Genomic DNA, 22,824 nt, shown 5'->3' with positions numbered 1-22,824 from the left:
TTCGGGTGAAGCAGCAATTTACTTGTACTTCTTTCAATGTAGTATACTGTATTCGCTGCTCACAATGTGGTCTCCTGTACACTGGGGAGACCAAGCGCAGACTGGGTGACCGTTTTGTGGAACACCTCCACTCGGTCCGCAAGCAGGACCCTGAGCTTCCGGTTGCTTGTCATTTCAACACTCCCCCCTGCTCTCATGCTCACATCTCTGTCCTGGGATTGCTGCAGTGTTCCAGTGAACATCAACACAAGCTCGAGGAACAGCATCTCATCTACCGATTAGGAACACTACAGCCTGCCGGACTGAACATTGAGTTCAATAATTTCAGAGCATGACAGCCCCCCATTTTACTTTCATTTTTAGTTGTTTTTTCTTTTTTATATTTTTTACAACCTTTTTTTTTTGCATTTATTTCATTTCATCTTAGTTTGTTCAGTTTACCCACTGTTTTTTTTTCATGTTTGCACTTGCTGCTGTTCAATATTCAGTCCGTTAACACCTAATCTGTACTAATGCTTTGTCTTTCAACACACCATTAACATATTGTTTGCCTTTGTTCCATGACCTTTTGGTCAGCTATGTGGCCTTGTCCAATCTACACCTTCTCCTTTGTTATCTCTTGCCCCACCCCCACCTCACTTGCTTATAATCTGTGACTTTTCTAATATTTGTCAGTTCCGAAGAAGGGTCACTGACCCGAAACGTTAACTTTGCTTCTCTTTCCACAGATGCTGCCAGACCTGCTGAGTGGTTCCAGCATTTCTTGTTTTTATTGCAGCTGTAATCACTGTAAAATATTTCTCTTTTTATAAAGTTCATTCACAGGATGTGGGCATCACTGGCAAAGTCAGCATTTATTGCCCATCTCTAATAGACCTTGGGGAAGTTGGTGGTGAGCCATCTTCTTGAATACAATGGCTTGCTAGGCCATTTCAGAGGGTTGTTAAGAGTCAACCACATTGCTGTGGGTCTGCAGTCACATACAGGCCAGACCAGGTAAGGCTGGCAGATTTCCTTCCCTGAAGGACATTAATGAACCAGATGGGTTTTTATGGCAATCTGGTTGTTTCATGGTCAACATTACTGAGACTAGCCTTTATTCATTTCAATCCCCCAGCTACCATGGTGAGATTTGATCTGGTGTCTCTGGATAACTAGTCCACTATGCTATTGCACCCCTTGATTTTGACCAATCACTTGAACTTCCGAGGTGTTTTAACGTCAATAATTGTATCATTTAAAGTACAATGTTTTTACAATGTCTTTGTAACTGCTGCAATATTTTTGAATGAAGGTTTTCAATGTCGTTGGTTGTATTCCTAAACAACTGCAAAAAAAAAAGGCTGAATGGAAGATAACAGCAATGATCCTTGGCCATGGTTCACGATTGATAAGGGTTTTATTGGTATAATTCTGGACTGTTAGCTTGCATTTTGAGGGCTGCAGTCCATATCCAGATTTCTGGAAAATGGACAAACGGTGAGCTGGGCTATGATTTGATGTGAATGGATGAGTGGGATGAGAATTCATTTCTGTGGGTGATGATGTTTTATTCACAGCGGCACAGTGGCGCAGTGGTTAGCACCGCAGCCTCACAGCTCCAGCGACCCGGGTTCAGTTCTGGGTACTGCCTGTGTGGAGTTTGCAAGTTCTCCCTGTGTCTGCATGGGTTTCTGCCGGGTGCTCCGGTTTCCTCCCACATGCCAAAGACTTGCAGGTTGATAGGTAAATTGGCCATTATAAATTGCCCCAAGTGTGAGTAGGTGGTAGGAGAATGGTGGGGATGTAGTAGGGAATATGGGATTAATGTAGGATTAGTATAAATGAGTGGTTGTTGGTCGCCACAGACTCAGTGGGCCGAAGGGCCTGTTTCAGTGCTGTATCTCTAAATAAAATAAATAAACATGGCCCCTCCCAGCCAAAAGTAAATGTCCAAATATTCACCATATTCGGTAAAAGGTCTGTCACCCGACGTCTTCCCCCCCCCACCCCAACAAGTACCGTTAGTGTGTGGCACTAAGCTGTACAGACCAGGATGTTCAGGCAGCACAGGTTCCAGCCAGGGCAGCAGCTGTACACTGAGTCCCTGGGCAACAAAGAGAATCAGCCAAGGTTCCTGCAGAATTGGACTCTTTAGGTGCCATCCACAGCCATCCCTCTCCAGGCTCCTGGGTGACTGGCATTGGGTAAGGTACCCATGCTGCACACGTGTCTGATTCAAGAACTCAATGAAGTTGGGGTAATGCTGCAGAGACCCAAAAACAGCTACATAGAATTAGATTTTTCTAAGCCTTGTGCTGATTGAATGTCCTAATGTTGTCTCCTTTGGCTCCATGTCAATTTTTGTTTGTTTACACTCCTGTGAAGCGCCCTGGAATGTTCCAGTAAGTTAAAAGTGCTATATAAATGCAAATTGTTACTGTAAATGTTGATGTGTGTTTACCATAAAGGTAAAATAGGCCCAAACAATGACCTTAACAAATTTGGTTTGATGTATGTCAGATAGACCGAGCACATTCAATCAACGCAACCAAATATTTTTTTAAAAAGGAATTCACATTTAAAGCAGAAGTTTATAAAGGAAAACCAACCAAATTCTTCCTAACTCTTTATTTACTGGCCCACATCGAGAGTTCTGAGAATCAGTTTCTCAGAAGTGTTTCTTCTCAGAATGCAACTCCACAAATAGATTGAAAGGTGGCCCCTGCGTCTCCACATACAGAGCAGATAAAAGCTGTTATCGCTTTTGGAGCCTTCGTCAAAGTAAACCTGCACAGTTCTCATCGTTATTGAGCAGCTGCCTTACGGGACTCCTGCTCTAGAGTATTGGGCAGTTTTATGAGTAAGCGGACCTTTTGAAATATGGCCCTATTATTAAAGCTTCGGGGCTAGCGTACTCACACGGAAACTTTACATATGCTAAATTGCAACATTGCTGTTTTACGTATCTTTGTGTTGCACTTGGATAGTTGTATCTTTTAACTTTAATGCGTAAAGTACTTGGAGATTAAGAAAATCAGTGAAGGAGGCCATTCAGCCCATTAGGCTTGTACCAACTTAGATGTCCCATTTTCCTCCCCTTTCCTCATATCCTTTTAATTTTTTCCATCATAAATATTTATCCACTTCCCTTTTATTATGCATTTCTCATACCCCACTGATTTCAGGTAGGGCTTCTCATGTCCAACCAACTCGCTCATCAAAAAGTGATCGAACCCCTTTGGGTTTTGATTGATTTCATTTCTAATTTATGCCCTCTACTTACAACTCACTGACCAATGGAAATAGTTTTGCTGGAGTTGACAAATCACGACCCAGCCTTCGCCGGATTGTAATTCCTTCCGTCAACTTTCTGCCCGATTGCCAATTCCTTTCTCATCCACCTTTCCTGAAGCGAATTGCATTTGGAAAGGTATGCACTCTGGGCGAGCGTTTAAACGATGCTCAGGGTAGCTGTCCTAATGACTCCGATCAGTAGGGGCTTGATTTGATTTCCTGGCCTCAGCTCAATTCATTAATTTTAGCCAGAGGTAGTGGGCCTGCTGTGGTGGGTCCCACTGCCCCTGCACTAGGGAGAGGAATTTCAGTTTCTCCAGCTGTCAACTGTGAATGGACATTGGCCGGAATTTTACGGTGGATGGACGGGAGCCAGAATCCGATGTAAAAGTCGGTGGTGACCCCACTTCCTCCTAGCCCGGGGATGCATCCCGTATTTTACGGGTCCCCGGGCTTTAATTGTCCTGAGGTGGGACTTCCATCCACTTGATGGAGGAGGTCCCGCCTCAGTGAGCTGCTGGCCAATCAGTGGGCTGGCAACTCTTAGTCCCAGCAGCGCCACCGGGAGTGATGGCCACTGCTGGGACTGCAGCACAGCCGACACCATAGATCAAGGAGGGAAGGTAAGTAGGGGCATGCCTCATCAGTGGGATCGGTCCTTCCCTGGTGAGGCTGGAGTGGTTGTTTGGGGAGAGGGGGGTGTCTTGGGTCCCGGGGGTGGGTTGGGAGGCGGGGGCGGCCCTCAATTGGGCACCCTGTGACCGACTGCCATGCCCCCCCCCAGGGCGCAGAAAGGCTGGCAGCTATCGCTGGGCGGCCTTTCACATCCCCAGCACACCTGCTTGCCACTGGTAAAATACCCATGGAGGAGGGCAAGGGCCCTTAAGTGGCTGTTCAGTCACCACTTAAGGGCCTTGATCGGCCTCGGGTGGGCGGGCCGTTTCCCACCCCCCTGCCTGACGCTGTAAACTTGTCCAGAGGCAGAAGCGGGCCGGTAGGCCTCCCAGAGCATGCCGCTCAGTTTTACACCGCCCCCACGCCACCATCCGACCTGCTGGGGCGGCATAAAAGTCCGGCCATTGGGTGAGAACAGCATCAGACATGTTTGGTGATGCCTTCCATGATATAATGGCCTCCTGATGTGGGATGAATTAATGATGGGTTGTTGACAGCTGTGGAACTGCATGGGCCAATATTTCAAAGAAAGAGTGAATGACCACATAAACATTGTCAGTTGACATGTTCGGGTATAAATGAATTATTCCCCTGTTACGACCGAGGTGGGAGTAATGCACTGTGAATTCAGTCCCAACACTCCACAGGTCGCAGCATATTAATGAAGTTTTCCCACCTAACCGGAAATTAGCCAAACACTTTATTAACCCCCAGAATAAAATACAGCAAGCCAGGTATCGTTAGACAACAACAAATTAACTATTTATTAATAAACTAAATCTTAACACTATTAAGATAAACCTATGTCTAAAGACCTTATAACTTCTTATTTAGCCTAAGCCTCCCCATCCATACACATGCATACATTCAAAAACTAACAATGGTTAATTGGTTTTTAAAAATAGTATTTCTTAGAAATAAAATAAGTAGCTGGGTTGTAGGTCCTGGTGAGTTACATTCCTGGTTGGTGACATGTCCCAGATTAGAACAACCAGATACCACTTGAAGTCTCCAGGTGAATTTGTAACACTCTTTTTTTTAATAGATAGGCATTTGAAGCACTTTGGTTGCAGCAGGTGTCACACAGTTCTTTCAACAAGGAGTATAGCCACAGGTCTATTTGGATCCTAAAATTGGTAGTTTTTCAGTGGAAACTTTACTGAGGATTCCAGCAAACAGAAACAAATGACAGAGAGTCCCTCTTGAAGACAAATGTTCTTTTTTTCCAGGGTTGTTTTATTTTTTCTCTCCTTAGGCAAGACAGAGCCTGAAGATGAATGTAGATTTTCCTGCGAAGAGAACGTGTTCCTTCCTTTCAGTGAAGCACTCTTCTCCGGTCTCTAGTTCAAACCAGTTGAAGCCTGTCTTTATCCACAGTTAAAAGTTACAGTACACCATGTGACCTTCGCTCTCTCTCCTGCTGTGGCCTAGGAAACGGGTGCAGCTGCTGGCACACTAGACTCAGTCTTAAAAGGCACACCGTTTTAAACAGAGAAGAAAAAAACACTTTTTCGTGACACCCCATTCACGAGATCTTTGACACAAAGGAGCTGCCTTTAAATATACCAGGAACTGAGAGGTGTGTGTGAAGATGATTCTTACAACAGGCAGCATCTCCCATTCTCTTTGTACTATAGACTATAATACATATTTAAAACTGGCCTGGATGTGAAGTGCTTTGATCAAAGCCACTTTAATATTGGATTTGTTGGGTTACTTGGGGCCATCAGCACCCACAAAATAAGCTTGTCTTCCCAGTTGCTGGCAGTGGTAAATCCCGCATGTGAACCCTGGAGTGGTTGCCGGCTATGGGAGACCCATGCGTTGGTGGTGAGCAGAGCAGACACACCGCTAAAGCCCAATGATAAACCAAGCTTTGTTTTTCTATTCATGAGAGAGAGGGTCGTCCCATCCCATTCAATGTGGACATCAGGATCTTGAGGCAAAAGGGCAAATTTGCGACACGCAATAGGTCTTGGCGAGACTGCGGTGAATTTGCATGTTTCTCTTGTTGGAGGATGTCAGAGCCGGGGACATGGAATGTTTCGTCCTTTGGCTCTTGCCGAGCACTTGCAGGGCAGCACAGCTACTTCCAGAGTAACAATGTGCCTTAGCCCCAGAGGGGGTCAGCATGGCATTCCAATTTCACACAGCCACCTTCAAGCCTCTTGCATTGGGCAGGGTTTTGGGCCCCAGTAGGGTGGATGCGGACTGGACTCCAGAAATATAGAGGTATATAAAATTATGAGAGGCATAGATAGGGTAGCTAGCCAGAGTCCGTTTTCCATGGTCGGGGTGACTACAACTAGAGGGCATAGATTTAAGGTGAGAGGGAGGAGGTTCAAAGGGGTAAACTTTTCACACAAAGAATAGTGGGTATCCGGAATGAGCTGCCTGAGCTAATGGGGAAGATTCTTGGTAGTGTAGATGAGCAGAGAGATCTTGGTGTCCAGGTACATAAATCCCTGAAAGTTGCCACCCAGGTTAATAGAGCTGTTAAGAAGGCATATGGTGTGTTAGCTTTTATTAGTAGGGGGATCGAGTTTAGGAGCCACGAGGTCATGCTGCAGCTGTACAGAACTCTGGTGCGGCCGCACCTGGAGTATTGCGTGCAGTTCTGGTCACCGCATTATAGGAAGGATGTGGAAGCTTTGGAAAAGGTGCAGAGGAGATTTACTAGGATGTTGCCTGGTATGGAGGGAAGGTCTTACGAGGAAAAGCTGAGGGACTTGAGGTTGTTTTCGTTGGAGAGAAGGAGGAGAAGAGGTGACTTAATAGAGACATATAAGATAATCAGAGGGTTGGACAGGGTGGATAGTGAGAGCCTTTTTCCTCGGATGGTGATGGCAAACACGAGGGGACATAGCTTTAAGTTGAGGGGTGATAGATATAGGACAGATGTCAGAGGTAGTTTCTTTACACAGAGAGTAGTAGGGGCGTGGAACGTCCTGCCTGCAACAGTAGTAGACTCGCCAACTTTAAGGGCATTTAAGTGGTCATTAGATAGACATATGGATGAAAATGGAATAGTGTAGGTCTGATGGTTTCACAGGTCGGCGCAACATCGAGGGCTGAAGGGCCTGTACTGCGCTGTTATGTTCTAGGAGGTGGTGGAGGCAGGAACAGTAGCGACATTTAAGAGGCATCTGGACAGGTACTTGAATGAGAAAGGCATAGAGGGATATGGAATTAATGCAGGCAGGTGGGATTAGTATAGATAGGCATTATGGTCAGCATGGACGCGGTGGGCCGAAGGGCCTGTTTCTATGCTGTACGACTCTATGACTCTATGGCAGGTGTGCCGGTTTCCCAACCCATTCCTGGCGCAGGCCATTTTTGCCGAGTGGTGGGACTATCCGCTCCCACATGGTAGGTAGCTGATTAAGCTCATTAAGAGCCTTGTTAACAGCGATTAAAGGAGGCCAACTGGGATCTTCCAGATTTTCCAGGCAGTTTTCAGTTTCCCGAACCGTAGGGGGCAGTTTAACTACCTGGAGGTGGGCACCTAGCAGCAGACTGCGGTGGGTGTGGGGTCGGGGCAGTGCTCCAGGCAGGCCTAGAGGCCCTTCATGCCTGGCTGAGTGCGAGAGAAGTCACAGACTGCCCTGTAGAGAGGCCTCTGGCCCTCCAGCTTCAAGAACTCACCCCATCCCCCCCACCCCACCTTGATTGGACAGGGAATCTGTCTCCATGCCAATTAAGGGGACACCTCCATGAAAATCTCAAAGAGTGACTATTTCCACCCACCCCCACCAGGGGCAGGTTTAGGACCCGGAAACAGTCCTGACTCCTGTATCTTGGCCCCAGGGGGAAAATCCAGCCCATTGACTCTGCCAGTTAGGCAGTTCCGAAGAAGGGTCACTGACCCGAAACGTTAACTCTGCTTCTCTTTCCACAGATGCTGCCAGACCTGCTGAGTGAATCCAGCATTTCTTGTTTTTGTTTCAGAATTCCAGCATCCGCAGTATTTTGCTTTTATTTTAGGTCCAGCTTTGGAATGTGTTCTGTCTGCTCATTCTAGCTCTGAAATGGGTTAAGACAGGACTGTGTCTGAAGAAAAGTGAGTGGTTGTGATCTGGTTACAGAGCCTGAAAAGGTGATGGAAGCAGAACCAATAATAACTTACACCGGGATAAATAATTAGGGGAACAATTACAGGGCTATGGGAAAAGGGGAAGGGGAGTGGGACCGATTGGAAAGCTCTTGTGAAGAGCTGGCACAGATATGATGGGCTGAATGGCCTCCTTCTGTGCTGTATTATTTTATGATACTTTTCCATAAATAGCTGCCTGCTGAGCTGACCCGATCCTGCTTTGGACATTCCTTCATCTCTGGGTCAAAATTGAGCATCTCGCTACCTGACAGCATTGTGGGAGTACCTTTACCATACCGTTCAAGGCTGCAGCTCACCACCACCTTCTCGTGGGCAACAAATGCTGGCCTTGCCAGCGATGCTCACTTCCCAAGAATAAAGTTAAAATAACTACAAATGTTATACAAAATGTATAATGTTGATAGTGGTGCAGCCTCAGTTTGTAGGTATGAAGACATTTCTGTAATTTATTATGAATTTCAGTTCGAGTTAAACTGCACTGAACATGAGCCTGTGACCGATATCTGTAATTGTCCATTTTAAAAGCTGTGGATTTGTACACATTTTTAGTGGTTTCATGCAGGCTGTGTTCATGTTTGGTGTCATCTTGGCAATGATAACCACACGGTGCTGACTTGTGTTGCACGATGCAACAAGCAACTTGACAGTGATGAAATTTATCTTGGGCAGAAATACGAAACAGATAATAGTGAATTAACAGCCCTTTTTTATACACTCGGTCCGGTTTCCTGTAAAACACACTGCTGATGCACAATTGCCCAAATTGAATATTGCCCCCAATATTCTATTGCTCTTCTGGGTTGGATTGGGGTCTGCCCTCTGTGAAATCCCACGCTCTGGATCTCATGCTGATGGTGCCAAAGAAGTCCTCGACCCACTCTTTGTGTTATGTGTAACTTCTCTTTTCTTTGGTGGGTGAGAGGGAAATAGAAATTGGCCACTGCACTTGGGAACCACATCTCCAGATTGTTGTCTCTGCCACCTGCTCAACATTGGTGTCACGTTATGGAACACAGACGTTAACCTCTGGGCTGGCTGCCAGCCACCAGCCAGTTCCTGTTTCATAAACATCCTGGTGAGGCTGCAGTTGCCAATATGATTGAGAGATGCATTGTAGATTGGAGCACAGATCCTTGATGATATCTGTGGCAGGATGGCTACCATTCCATGTCTGTTAGGAAAGTGTGGGTGAATAGCACTAATTGGATAGTGCTTTCGAAGAACCGGCACGGACATGATGGGCTAAATGGCCTCCTCCTATGCAGTATGATTTTCTGATCAGTGACAACCCTTCAGCCATCGCAGCCCTGCATGCTGGAATTCTGTTCCTGAACCTCTGTGTGTCTCGTGATGTCTCTCCCCACCTTCAAAAACCTCCTCGCACCCAGATTCTTCAACCATGTCTCCCATATCCTCCGTTAACATTTTCCTGTTTTTGTCACTATCTTTTTTTATTAAACCAGGTGTCAGCTTTGCTCAGTTGTGAACACTCATGCCTGAATTAGAAGGTTGTTGTTTCCAGCTATGTAATGAATCACAGATTGATACAGCCCACAGGAGGCCATTCGTCCCATTATGACTTGTGAAAGAACTAGCCAATTAATCCCATTCCCTTGCCCTTTCCCCATATCCCTGCAGGTTCTTCACCTTCAGCTATTTATCCAATTCTACATTGAAGGTTATTCATTGAATTTGCTTCTTTCACCCTTCCAGACAGAATGTTCCAGACCAGATGTGTCAAATGCAGGGTGAATCCAGCCCACGAACACTTGCATTAAGAAGGTGGGCGCCTTCCCATTTGCACCTTGTCAGCAGGATGGCTGTGATTTGCAGGGCTATGGGGAAAGAGCTGGGGAGTGGGACAAAGTGACCAGCTCTTTCAGGGAACAGGTCACATGGTCTCCTGTGCTTTATAATTAGAGTCATAGAGTGATACAGCACTGAAACAGGCCCTTCAGCCCACCGAGTCTGTGCCGACCAACAACCACCCATTTATAACAATCCTACATTTAATCCCATATTCCCTACCACATCCCCACCTTCCCTCAATTCTCCTACCACCTAACTACACTGGGGACAATTTACAACGGCCAATTTACCTATCAACCTGCAAGTCTTTGGCTGTGGGAGGAAACTGAAGCACCCGGCGGAAACCCACGCGGTCACAGGGAGAACTTGCAAACTCCGCACAGGCAGTACCCAGAATTGAACCCAGGTCGCTGGAGCTGTGAGGCTGCGGTGCTAACCACTGCGCCACTGTGCCGCCCTATGAGAATTCTATGAGAATGCGATGCAACACGCTTTCGATTTTCCCTGTGCTCAGTGCAGCTGCAATAGCTTGAGAAATGGCTTTGAATTTTACTGTCCGACTATCTACCATTGCTGTGCATTGTCTCTATTAGGAAGAGAACTTTGTCAAATGCGCTGGCACTGTGTAATTCATGTGAATGTGACTCTCCACTCTCTCTCAAATTGCATCATGTTTTCTGTATTGCATTCTCCAAGTATAGACAGGATTCACCCATCTCCCAGCAGCTTCCCAGCAAAGACCAGACGCTGCTGGTCATGAGGAACATCCTGTAACTTGGCTTTGATGTCGAGTACTTTATCCATAAATTCCGGGGATGTCTCAGTATTTTCAGCTGGATTTCTGTTCCTGTTTTGTAAAAGTTAAAAAAAAAAAATTCTGCATGCTAATTTTGTCATCAGTTTTTCTCCCCTCTCCCTCTCTCTGTGTTGCTGTGGAATAGCTTCATAAAAGAAAAATGAAAGACTTGCATTTCTATAGCACCTTTTACCAGCACAGGATGTCCCAAAGCCAATTAAATACTTTTGAAGTGTAGCTACCGATGGATTGTAGGAAACACAGCAGCCAATTGGTGCACAGCAAGCTCCCACAAACAGCAGTGATATTGACCAGATAATTTGTTTTAGTGATTTTTGATTGAGGGATTAATATTGGCCAGGACACTGGGCGTAACTTGCCTGCTCTTCTGTGAAATAGTGTTGTGGGATCTTTTGCATCCACCGGAAAGGGCAGATGGGGATTTGGTCTCATCCAAAAGATGGCAGCTCCAACAGTGCAGCACTTCCCTCAGTACTGCATTGGAGTGCCACCCTTGATTTTTGTGCACGAGTCCTGGATTGGGACTTGAACCCACAACCTTCTGACTCAGGCAAGATTGTTACTAACTGAGTCACAGCTGACACTTCATAGATGGCTGCGACCTCACCCAAATGATCATTATTCATCCCTGTTAATTTAGTGCCAGGAGGCTAATTGACAGCAGGAGCCATCAGCACCACATATAGTTCCATCTGCACTGTATCTAGTAGTAACTGTATCACAATCACCAGTGAGGAACCTGGTTACTTGCTCCTCCCAAACGTAAGGAAGCTGAGGCCAACTTCATCGCCTCTAGCCCTGCCCAACTCCGCACAGGGAAAGGCTGAATCTGGGGAGCTTCCTCATCATGTGACTCAGCTACACTGTCATCAGGGGAGCCGTATCTACAAGGTTAAAGGCTGAATTATCTATCACCAAGGTTGGCCAATTATCAATTATAGCAAATTTGTGCTTTGGTACCCAGTATAACTTCACAGTCTTTCTGTGCTAAACCAAACACAAATGCCAGGTGGATGATGTATTGTAGTTGTCTCCAGTTCCACACTTTAAAAAATGTTTTTTTAATGGGATGTGGGTGTCACTGGCAAGGCCAGCATTTGTTGCCCATCCCTAATTGCCCTTGACAACTGAGTGGCTTGCCAGGCCATTTTCAGAGGGCAATTAAGAGTCTGTTATATGGCCTAAAAGAGAGACTTGCATATTCCTATAGTGCCAATCTAGGGTCATTTTATTTACAGCTAATTAAGCACTTTTAAAGTGTGGTCACTGTTAGGAAATGCGGCAGCCAATTTGTGCACTGCAAGGGGTAACAGCCAGCCAATCTTTATAGTGTTGTTGGTTGAGTGATAAATATTGGCCAGAATACCAGGGAGACCCTCCAGCTCTTCTGTGAAATAGTGGGATCTTTTGCCTCGACCTGGTAGAACAAATGGGGCTTGGTTTGAAGTTCCCATGCCAAAGACAGCGCAGCATTCTCTCAGTACTGTGTGTGGTGTCAGATAAGATTTTGTACTTAATTCTCTGGAGTGGGGCTTGAACTGACAACCATCAGACTCGGATACAAGCTGCTATTGAGCCACAGCTGACCCAATTAAATAAAAACTATTGACACTCTTACACTGCCTCCTCTTAGACTGTAAATTTTAGTTGAGGCAAACATGAGTTCACCATCAAATAAACTGGTGCTACAACGCTGATTTAATTTTTGCACGATATGTCAATTGCTATTTATCTGTTCACTGTATCGTCTTTTTACTGAGCATGTCTTTCTAAAGTGAATTCTTGCTGGTGCATCTCCTATTTTCCAAACATCAGCTTTTAACCCGTTCACTCTCTTAAAGTTAAAGTCACATCAGCACTCCATGCTGCACTAACCTCCCAGTTTGGTCAGCACTCTCCGTTCTAATCAAGCTTTCAAGTAGAACATTGCACCATTTTTTGAGATTCCAAACAGGATGAATTAATTCATTTTTAAAAAGTGCTAGAAAAACAATGTAATTCTCTGAAAAACAGAATAATCATGAAATAATTTTGTGATGAGCAAGAACTCGGTCACTGCACCACGAGGACCATCTGGGAAAGTGTTAACCACGTCTGCTCTAAACGTTTTTTGGTTAAAACGGAATGTGCCCAGATCATCATCAATGGACAAAATGGTTTAATGGGAGTGAAATAGTTTAATACAGAAAGGATTAATTATTTGTCTTAAATGGCTGTGGTTTTTTCTAGAAAGCAATTATTCCTTAAGGAAACTAAATATAGTTTCTTAACAGTATTTTGAATAATTGAGTATGACATTTATTATGACTTGGGGCAGCAATAATTAAAATTGTCACGATAAATGGGTGGTATGTAAACAGCAAAATGCATGGGCAGAATTTCTGTTCAGCTTGTGTATGTTTTTAGTATGCAGTACTATAATGTTCATTTGGTCTGAAGCAAACACAGGGCCTTTTAGCTGACTGGGTGCAAAAAACCACATGGTGCACTGTAAATGTCGGTCATTATCACATTATAAAGTATTTTAAGGCGAAACTTTATTTAAATTTTTTTATTTTTTATTTAGAGATACAGCACTGAAACAGGCCCTTCGGCCCACCGAGTCTGTGCCGACCATTAACCATCCATTTATACTAATCCTACACTAATCCCATATTCCTACCACATCCTCACCTGTCCCTATATTCCCCTACCACCTACCTATACTAGGGGCAATTTATGGCAATACTTGTGGCAATAAGGGGAAAGCCAAACAGTTCAGAAGATGCAGTTATGCAATTAAAATGAGTAAACCAGAAAGAACAAACTTGTATTTATATAGCACCTTTCACGAACTCAGGACGACCCAAAGCGCTTTAAGTGCAGTCACTGTTATAATGCAGAAACAAGAAACCCCTTACAACAGGCTATAGTTCTCATTTAATTACAAATATGGGCTTTATTGTATTTTAAAAATTGGTTTCAAGTTCTCCTGTTTCTCTGTAAATTTTCTGGTAATGTAGCAGAAAATGTTGATTAGTTCTTCAGCCTCTCCCGTCAAGAGGATGAGTGCGTTATCTAATTCCAGAATGTCCTAGAGTAACCAGTCACCGCGGGTGCTGTTCCCTTCACCTCACAGGGTGATGTCACAACCTCCGCTCAGATCAGCAACTGGCCAGAGGAAGATCTGAATGTGCGTTCATCCCAACTCTCTGGCATCAGGGCTTCTATGAAGGGAAGAACTCATTATAGGGTCTTTCATATCCATAGGTCATCCCAAAGTGCTTCGTCGTAAATGAATGGAAATGCAACATGGTTGTTTTTAGGCAAATATGACAGCAAATGGCACACAACAAAATCCCACCAATCACAATGAGAGAATTGATAAATATTGGTCAGGACACGAGGAGGCTCCCTTGATATTCTTTGAAAAGTTCCACGAGAGCTTTTAGTTCCAGACAGGCTTTCCGCTTCAAACACCTAATACGAAAAATGGCAACTGCAACAGTGCAGCACTCCCTCGGTACTGCTTTGATATGTGGGTCTAGATCAGGGGTTGGCAACCTATGGTTCCAGAGCCACGTGCTGCTCTTTAATATCTCATTTGCGACTCACGACCTTTTCCAGTTGGATCGCATTATCGATTTTAAAAAAAAAAGCCGAAAAGAAAAATTAAGTTAAGTAAGAGCCGTGTTTTTATTGTGGAGTAAAAAGCCAATCGTGATGCTGCACTTTACAGTTTCAAATGATTATTTTAATGAAAAACATCATCGTGCTCTAAATAAACCTGCTCGAGCGGTACAGCTACACCATGGTTATAGATAATGCCTTTGGTTTGAGGAACAGCTTCCATGATTGCAACCATTATTGTTTCCAATATAGCTGAGATGATAAATTATTCTGAATGTGCTGATAGAAACTTTTTAAAATTAGAATTAGAACATTACAGCGCAGTACAGGCCCTTCGACCTCGATGTTGCGCCGACCTGTGAAACCATCTGACCTACACTATTCCATTTTCATCCATATGTCTATCCAATGACCACTTAAATGCCCTTAAAGTTGGCGAGTCTACTACTGTTGCAGGCAGGGCGTTCCACGCCCCTACTACTCTCTGAGTAAAGAAACTACCTCTGACATCTGTCCTATATCTATCACCCCTCAACTTAAAGCTATGTCCCCTCGTGTTTGCCATCACCATCAGAGGAAAAAGACTCTCACTATCCACCCTATCTAACCCTCTGATTATCTTATATGTCTCTATTAAGTCACCTCTCCTCCTCCTTCTCTCCAACGAAAACAACCTCAAGTCCCTCAGCCATTGATTATCATGAGAATCAATAGCTAGAAAAATTATATTAATTCTATGCATCTTATGTTATAGTTTGTTTTAAAGATAGCTTTACTGACAAAATTATAGTTTAAAAAAAACTAATTCAGTTAGATCTAGTTTAATTTTTTTTCTATTGATACATAAATACATGTATTTTATTCATGCAAATTATCCATTCTCCCAGCGACACTTGGCAATTTGCCAAGTAGTTTAGAAATGCCAAAATTTCAGCTTGTGGCTTCCAATAGATTTTACTTTCAGTAGTTTTAAAAAAAAAAACTCTTCAGGTACTCAAGGTTGCTGGGCCCTGGTCTAGAGTATGTGCTCAAGTCTCTCGAGTTGGGCTTGAACCAACAATCTTCAGACTGAGAGGTGAGAGCACTGCCACTGAACCAAGCTGCCATAGACATCTCTAACACTCTCCACCAACATGGAAATCTCCATCCCCATCCAGTTCTTTCCTCGCAATGTTCTGTCACTGCCATGTGCAGGATTGCGAGCTGCTTTACTGTCAGGATTCCACCAATGGACCTTTTCATGCACGGAAGCACTCTAGGCTCATCAGTCCTCTTCCCTTCGGATCCTCATTTGGGGAAATACAAGGACGAATCACAATCCTGCCTAAAAGCCCAGTTATGGTCAAACTTATTAAATCCGACCTCCAGTTTTAGAGGGAAGAGGAAGTTCATTTTGACAGTGTCACATTCACCAATAATTCTTGTGCTGTTAGAGTTAATTTGTTGAGAACCCCATGCTGTAACCACAGAGAGAAATGCAGAACAGGGTGGATGCTGAGAGCATGTTTCCCCTTATGGGAGAGACTGGAGCTAGGAGACACCGTTTTATTTAAATGAGCAGGAGAATTCTTTCCTTTCAGAGGGTCGTTAGTCTGTGGAATTCCCTTCCCCAGAGAGCAGTGGAGGCTGGGTCATTAAATATTTTTAAGGCTGTGTTAGATAGATTCTTGATTGACAAGGAAGCCTAAGGTTATGGCAGGTGGACAGGAATGTAGAGTTGAGGCCGCACGTAGATCAGCCATGGTCTTATTAAATGGTGGAGCAGGCTCGAGGGACCGAATGGCCTACTGCTGCTCCTAATTCATATGTTCATATGTATGTTCATAGATTAAAATGTAGGTGCATTTCCTGTTCCCTCTCTATCCCATGTTAACATTTAAATATAAGAGTTTTGAACCATGAAACCCGGAAGCTTGCTCCCATTAACCAAAGCAGAACTCATTGTGGGTTAATGGATGGATTACTCTTTTGGTTATCTCCACCCATTATCAGCACATCAATCCTTATTGCTTTGTGGAATATCCAATTTCACAGACTAAAGTCAATTTTAAATAAGTATCAAACGTCCTTGCAGTACTTGAGTCTGGTGGGTGGGGGGATTTGTTATTGGTACAATGAAAAACAACATTGTATAGTGTGGGTATGGAGGTGTGGGGAGTGTATGGCGGTGGGAGCTTTAGTTATTATCATACACACACAATTGAAAAGGGAGTCGTCACTGTTTTGCAGAGTGAGCAGTGTCTTTTTTTTTTTGCGCAATCTGAAGGCTTCGCTTGAAGACTGGCGGATAAAAGTTGTGTGGGGCCAAATTCTGTTTTTGCAACGAGACATCTTTGTCAACTTTGGGTTGGATTACGTGGGGGATTGGGTGAGCTGGGGGGGGGGAGGATGTCTTGGGGGTTTGAGTTGCATGGAGGTTTGGGTGGGTGGGAGGGCTTGCTACTCTTTAATGCAGTCTATGTAGTTTCTGTTCTGCAGTTGGATTTCCTGTTATTGTGTTTGTGTGTGTGTGTGTGTGGATTAATTAAACATTTAGTGCTATTGGTTTCTAATCATCCTCTCCGTTCTGTGCTGACCACATGGCTAACAGGTTCAGGTGTGTTCACACTATAACGACAGCAGCTTGCATTGATATAGCATCTTTAATGTAGCAAAATGTCTCCACGCACTTCACAGGAGCCTTAGTGATTTAAAAAAAAGTTTTATTATCTCCACAATAGGAAATACAAGATAGATGACCAAAAGCTTGGTCAATGAGGTAGGTTTAAAGGAAAATCTTAAAAGAGAAGAAAGTGGCAGAGGGGTTTGTGGAGGGAATTCCAGAGCTTGGGGCCGAGGCAGCTGAAAGCAAAGCCGCCAGTGGCAAAGCCTAGTTGGGTAAAATTAAAATCCGACCCAACACCAGTCAACCTGAACCCAACCCGTGTCCGAGTCCTTTAATTTTTTTAAATGCCTGACCCGACCCGAACCCAACACGTAGTCGGGTTTGGGCGGGTAGCCAGGCATTACTGCAGAGTGCAGAGTCTGGACTGCACGTTTCCCGCCTTGACGTCCTTAATGTTCATTTGAAGATTACTTACCGGAGCAAGGCAGCACTGCCCACGTCCAGCCGTACCCGACCCGAGCCCGAATGCTGGACCCAGAAGAGAGACCCGACCCAACCCGAACCCAACACTTGTCGTCGGGTCTGGTTGGGTTCGGGTAGGGTAGCCATGCTTTAGCCAGTGGTAGAGCGATTAAAATCGGGAATGGTCTTCATGCCACAATTGGAGGATGGGAGCGATTGAAAAGACTCGAAGGGCTGAGCGAGGTTACAGTGTTAGAGAGGAGCGAGGCTGTGGAGGGATTTTAGAACTGGGACTTTGTCAGACTGGGAGCCAATCTAGGTCAGCAACACAGGGGTGACAAGTGTGAGTTAAGATATGGACAGCAGAGTTTTGGATGAGTACAAGTTTCTGTAGGGTGGAAGGTGGGAGGCCAGTCAGGAGTGTTGGAATGATCAAGTCTGGAAACAGCAAAGGCATGGATGAAGGTTTCAGCAGCAGATGAGCTTAAGCCGAGTCGAGCAGTGATACCGAGGTGGAGGTAGGCGGTCATCGTGATGGAGCAGATATGTGGTTGGAAGCTCATCCCCGGATCAAACACAGCAAGAGTCCAAACAATCTGGCTCAGTTTCAAACAATTGCCAGGAAAAGGGGTGGAAACTGTGGTCAGGGAAGAGAGTTTGTGGAAGGAAGCAAAGACAATGGCTTTGGTCTTCCTGATATTTAATTGGAGGAAAGTCTGCCCCTCCAGGGTGTTGGATATGCAGTGTGATAAATGATTCTGATAAATGTGGTGAGATAGAGCTGGGTGTTGTCAGCATACATATGGAGTCTGATGGTGTGTTTTCAGATGATGTTGCTGAATGATACCATGTAGGTGAGAAGTAGAAGAAGACCGCAGATAGCTGGACTGTTGATTTAATGCGGTTTTGTTTTGCACCAAGGCTACAGTTATAGCGTTTAGTGTAGCCGGAATCGGGAGTTTGGACCCAATCTGACACTGTCAGAGCCAATCGGATCTTGTCTTACAATTCGCACTACACATGTTTAGTGTTGGTACGAAGCCACAACCGTTGCATATTGGCTGAACTTGTAACGTGGATGCTCTGTCCGTGCCTAAGTGCCAGACTCCAAATGGCGTCCATTTGGAGCTGAAAACGACACTAAATCACGATGCATGTTTGTAGTGGTACAGCTTCACTGTACTCTTTGCTAGTTTTTACTTCTAAATGCAAAATATGCTGGAGATTGCTTTCCTTGTCTTGATGGATTTAGCACTTTGCAGAACATGTTATCTTGTTGCACGCTGTGTACGTGTTGACAACGAAGGAAGCAAACCAGTTGAGGCAGCTGTCGTGCAGGTTGTTAAATTAGAGGGCAAAAAATTACGCTCTTTAATCTTGGGTTTCTCCCCGATTGAGCAGTGCACCTGGGGGAGGAGAGGGGCTGTTACAGATCGGACATAAAATTGCTTGCGCTAGAGGTGGTACAAATGTATCCAGTGCTTGCAGTGGGACCGAGTTGGTTCAAATCATTGAATGAGTAGTTTGACTTCTAATATTTCTTAGAGTAAGAACTTGCATTTTTGACCAAGCTTTTTGTCCTAATATCTCCTTGTGTGACTTGGCAAATTTTGTTTGATAACACACTTGTGAAGTGCCATGTGACATTCTACTGTATTAAAGGCGTTGTATAAATGCTAGTTGTTGTTGCATTTATATGGCGCCTTTCACGTCCTCAGGATGATCCAAAACATTTCATAGCCAATGAATTCCTTTTGAAGTATGGTCGCTGTTATTGTGTAGGCAGAGTGACCAATTTGTGCACAGCAAAATCCACAAAGAGCAATGAGATGACTGACTGGTTAATCTGTCTTTGGTGATGGTTGGGCTTGTGCTCCTTCCTCTTTGTCAGTTGCTGTTGCTGTAGGTAGTGGTCTGTTGAGTCAAGTGGGACATGGTAGACAATAGGAGTGAAGGGTCACATCCTTTATCCTTTCCTTGGCATGCAGAATGCTTATGAGCCAGAACTTGGATGATTAAGGACTCAAAACATTAATATTGTACAGTCTAGGCGGATGGTTCCATGCACCACTGAGGGAGCATTGCATTGTTCATGATGGGGCATTAAACCGAGGCCTTGTCTACTTATTTTTGTGGAGGTAGAAGGTCCCAGAGCAGCAGAGTTCCACTGGTGCCCGAACCAATGTTTACCCCACAGCAAACCAATTGCCATTTATCTCATTCATGGGACCTGGCTGTGTGCACTTTGATGTGTTTGTCTACATCACAACAGTGACTACACTTCAAAAAGTAATTAATTGCTCTGAAGCACTTTGGGATAGTCCAAGGAAGTGAAAGGTGCTACATAAATGCAAGTACTTTCAGGTAACTAACCATGGTTAGGAACAGGAGGAGGCCATTCAGCCCCTCATACCCATTCTGCCATTCAATGAGATCATGGCTGACCTGTGACCTAACTCCATATACCCACCTTTGCCCCATAACCCCTAATACCTTTGGCTAACAAAATTCTATCAGGAGCAGCATCTAATGTTTCGATTAGGCACTCTCCAGCCTTGCTGACTGAACATTGAGTTCAATAACTTCAGAGCATGACTGGCCTTTTTTTAATATTTTATTTTTTAACCATGTGCCTGCTTTTCATGTCAGCGCTGCTAATTATTTCATTATTAACACTCTCTCTGGACTAATGCTTTGTCTTTCACCACAAGCATTAACACACACTTTGCCTTTTACATTTCTAATATCTGCCAGCTCTGATGAAGGGTCACTCACCTGAAATGTTAACTCTGCTTCTCTCTCCACAGACGCTGGCAGACCTGCTGAGTATTTCCAGCACTTTTTATTTTGTTTCAAAAATCTATCAATCTCAGTTGAAGATTAATAATTGATGGAGCATCAATTGCTGTTTGTGAAAGTGAGTTCTAAATTTCTGCCACCCTTTTGCGTGAAGAAGTGTTTCCTAATTTCACTCCTGAAAGGTTTGGCTTTAATTTTGAGACTAGACTCCCCAACCAGTGGAGATGGTTTCCCTCTATCTACCCTGTCTGTCCCACTTCATAGCTTGAAAGCTTTGAACAAAAGGAGTCACTTTGAAGTGGTATTAAGGGCTTCTGCTGATTAAAATGCACAGAGCAGCAGAAGGAATCATAAAAATTACAGCACAGAAGGAGGCCATTCAGCCCTTTGTGCCAGCGCTCGCTCTGCAATCCTGTTTCCCTGCTCATCCGCTATAGAATGCATACATAGGAGGAGGCCATTAGATCTATCACGTCTGTTATATATGTACAGTGTGTATATGTGTACAATATGTTTAAATGAGGATATAGTCTCTGGCTCATTAGTCCCTTGTAGTAAAGCATTCCATGTTCCAATGTTCCTCCATATGGAAATATCTCTTCTAACTTTTCCTTTCATTCTTTCAAGTGAGCTGGGCATTTTACAAGTACCTCCCAATCTGTAAACTTCCCTATTCAACAATATTTAGCCTCAGGAGTTACAGGAAAGGAGAGGCCACTTAAACACAGCCCCACCCATGCTGCAGAATGCATCGGGTGTTACATATTATAACACTCATCTTTGCAAAATAACATCCCACCGTGGAATATCTATATATTCCATTGGCAGTGAATCCATTTCAAAAGAAATCTAGCTCTGGAGGTTTACAGCACGTACCTTTATTTTGCTGTTTGAGGCTGTGTATGTTTTTTAAAATTTGGAATAAAGAATGTAGACATACATTTAGTGAAGTCACTGTGTAGTTTACTGTGAAACATGATCTCTCGAGGCAATTGGTTGCTGTGCTGAGCTGCTGTTGCCTTGACGAGTGGTTAAAGCAGTCAGTCGTGCTACTGTCTCCGTGCACTCTCCATGGCGATGGCATTCAGTCTGGCTCAGTGCTTTTAACAGGGTGGGTTCCAGTGATGTGCAACGTGGAACTCGCTTCCCTTTGTGCATTGTGATGATCTAGAAGCACCTTTTTCTGCATAACCAAGGGGTGATTCTGTCATCCCAACAGAGACACGCTTACAGGATAGGGCTTACAGCATTGTTGCTTCAATTCTTTGACCTGCACCTCTTCAGACTGCACGATTGTTAGTTTAGTGTCTTTGTTCATTTCAGTGGAGGAACTAAACATGTGTGTGCTTGTATGTGTGTGTGTGTATGCTTAGTCCCAGTTACAATGTCAAAACCTTCAGCCTTTTAAGAATTTATATTACATATTACACGTATACTGAAGGACAGCGAGGCCTGGACAACGTATGTCAGCCAAGAGCGAAGTCTCAATTCATTCCATCTTCGCTGCCTCTGGAGAATCCTTGGCATCAGGTGGCAGGACCGTATCTCCAACGCAGTAGTTCTCGAGGCGGCCAACATCCCCAGCTTATACTCCCTACTGAGTCAGCGGCGCTTGAGATGGCTTGGCCATGTGAGCCGCATGGAAGATGGCAGGATCCCCAAGGACACATTGTACAGCGAGCTCGCCACTGGTATCAGACCCAGTGGCCGTCCATGGGTTTGACTGCACGAAGTTAGTGATAAATTAACAGCTTAACTGACATTAAAAACAGAAAGTGCTGGAAATACTCAGCAGGTCTGGCAGCATCTGTGGGAGAGAGAAGTAGAGTTAACGTTTCAGGTCAGTTCTAATGAAGGGTCACTGACCTGAAACGTTAACTCTGTTTCTTTCTCCATAGATGCTCGCAGACCTGCTGAGTATTTCCAGCACTTTCTGTTTTTAATGTCAGTTAAGAAGTAATTTATCACTAACTTAGTGCAGTCAAACCTGACTTTTCAAGGCCCATTCCAGGACTTGAACGTGAATCTAGACTGGCGTTTTCTTTTTTTTATGCCCAAAAAATATGCTTTTCATAAAATTTGTAAAAATTAATAACAATTCAAACTTGACATTACATGAAGTGCAATACAGATCAGTTTCTTTCAGTACAGTTTATGAGGAGCCTCACAATACTTGCCATTACAGGTTATATTTACAATGTACATTTACATTTCATTTCAAACATTCTCTGACGCAAACAGCCCGAGGGGTTTTACACAGTCTCCAGCCCTTCAGCATGCTATAGCGGGAGAGCCTTTCCCCATTGAGCCTTTGCAGCTGCTGCCCCAAGCTTTATTGCGTCTTTCGGATGTTTAATCTAGGCTGCCATTTCAGATGGAGGATCAAAATGCCATGGCACTATTCAAAACAAAAAACAGCAGGGAGTTTGGCCGGATCTGCATTCCTCCTTGAAGCAAAGCCACCAGAAGCCGAGTAAATGGCCAGTTATCTCAGTTGCTCCTGTGCATAAATTAGCTGCAGCATCTGCCTAAATAACAAGTGAGTGCACTCCAGAAGTAATGCATTAGAGGCGGAGTGTCTTGATGTTCCTGAAGATATGATGAGGTGTCTCTGTCACAAGCTGGTGCCCGGGAAAGGGACTTCGCTGCCCAGCGAGC

At 44.4% G+C, this 22,824-nt stretch overlaps 1 protein-coding gene across 5 annotated transcripts in view; it reads left to right on the top strand.

Annotated features, from left to right (window-relative positions):
• pik3cd (phosphatidylinositol-4,5-bisphosphate 3-kinase, catalytic subunit delta) overlaps positions 1-22,824 on the top strand; it is a 214,981-nt gene that overhangs the window by 36,863 nt on the left and 155,294 nt on the right. The window lies entirely within an intron of this gene.

The sequence above is a fragment of the Heterodontus francisci genome, chromosome 37 (assembly GCF_036365525.1).
Source record: "Heterodontus francisci isolate sHetFra1 chromosome 37, sHetFra1.hap1, whole genome shotgun sequence".
Taxonomy (NCBI): domain Eukaryota; kingdom Metazoa; phylum Chordata; class Chondrichthyes; order Heterodontiformes; family Heterodontidae; genus Heterodontus; species Heterodontus francisci.
Note: the sequence above shows the minus strand (reverse complement) of the source record. Positions and strands in the feature narration are given on the sequence as shown.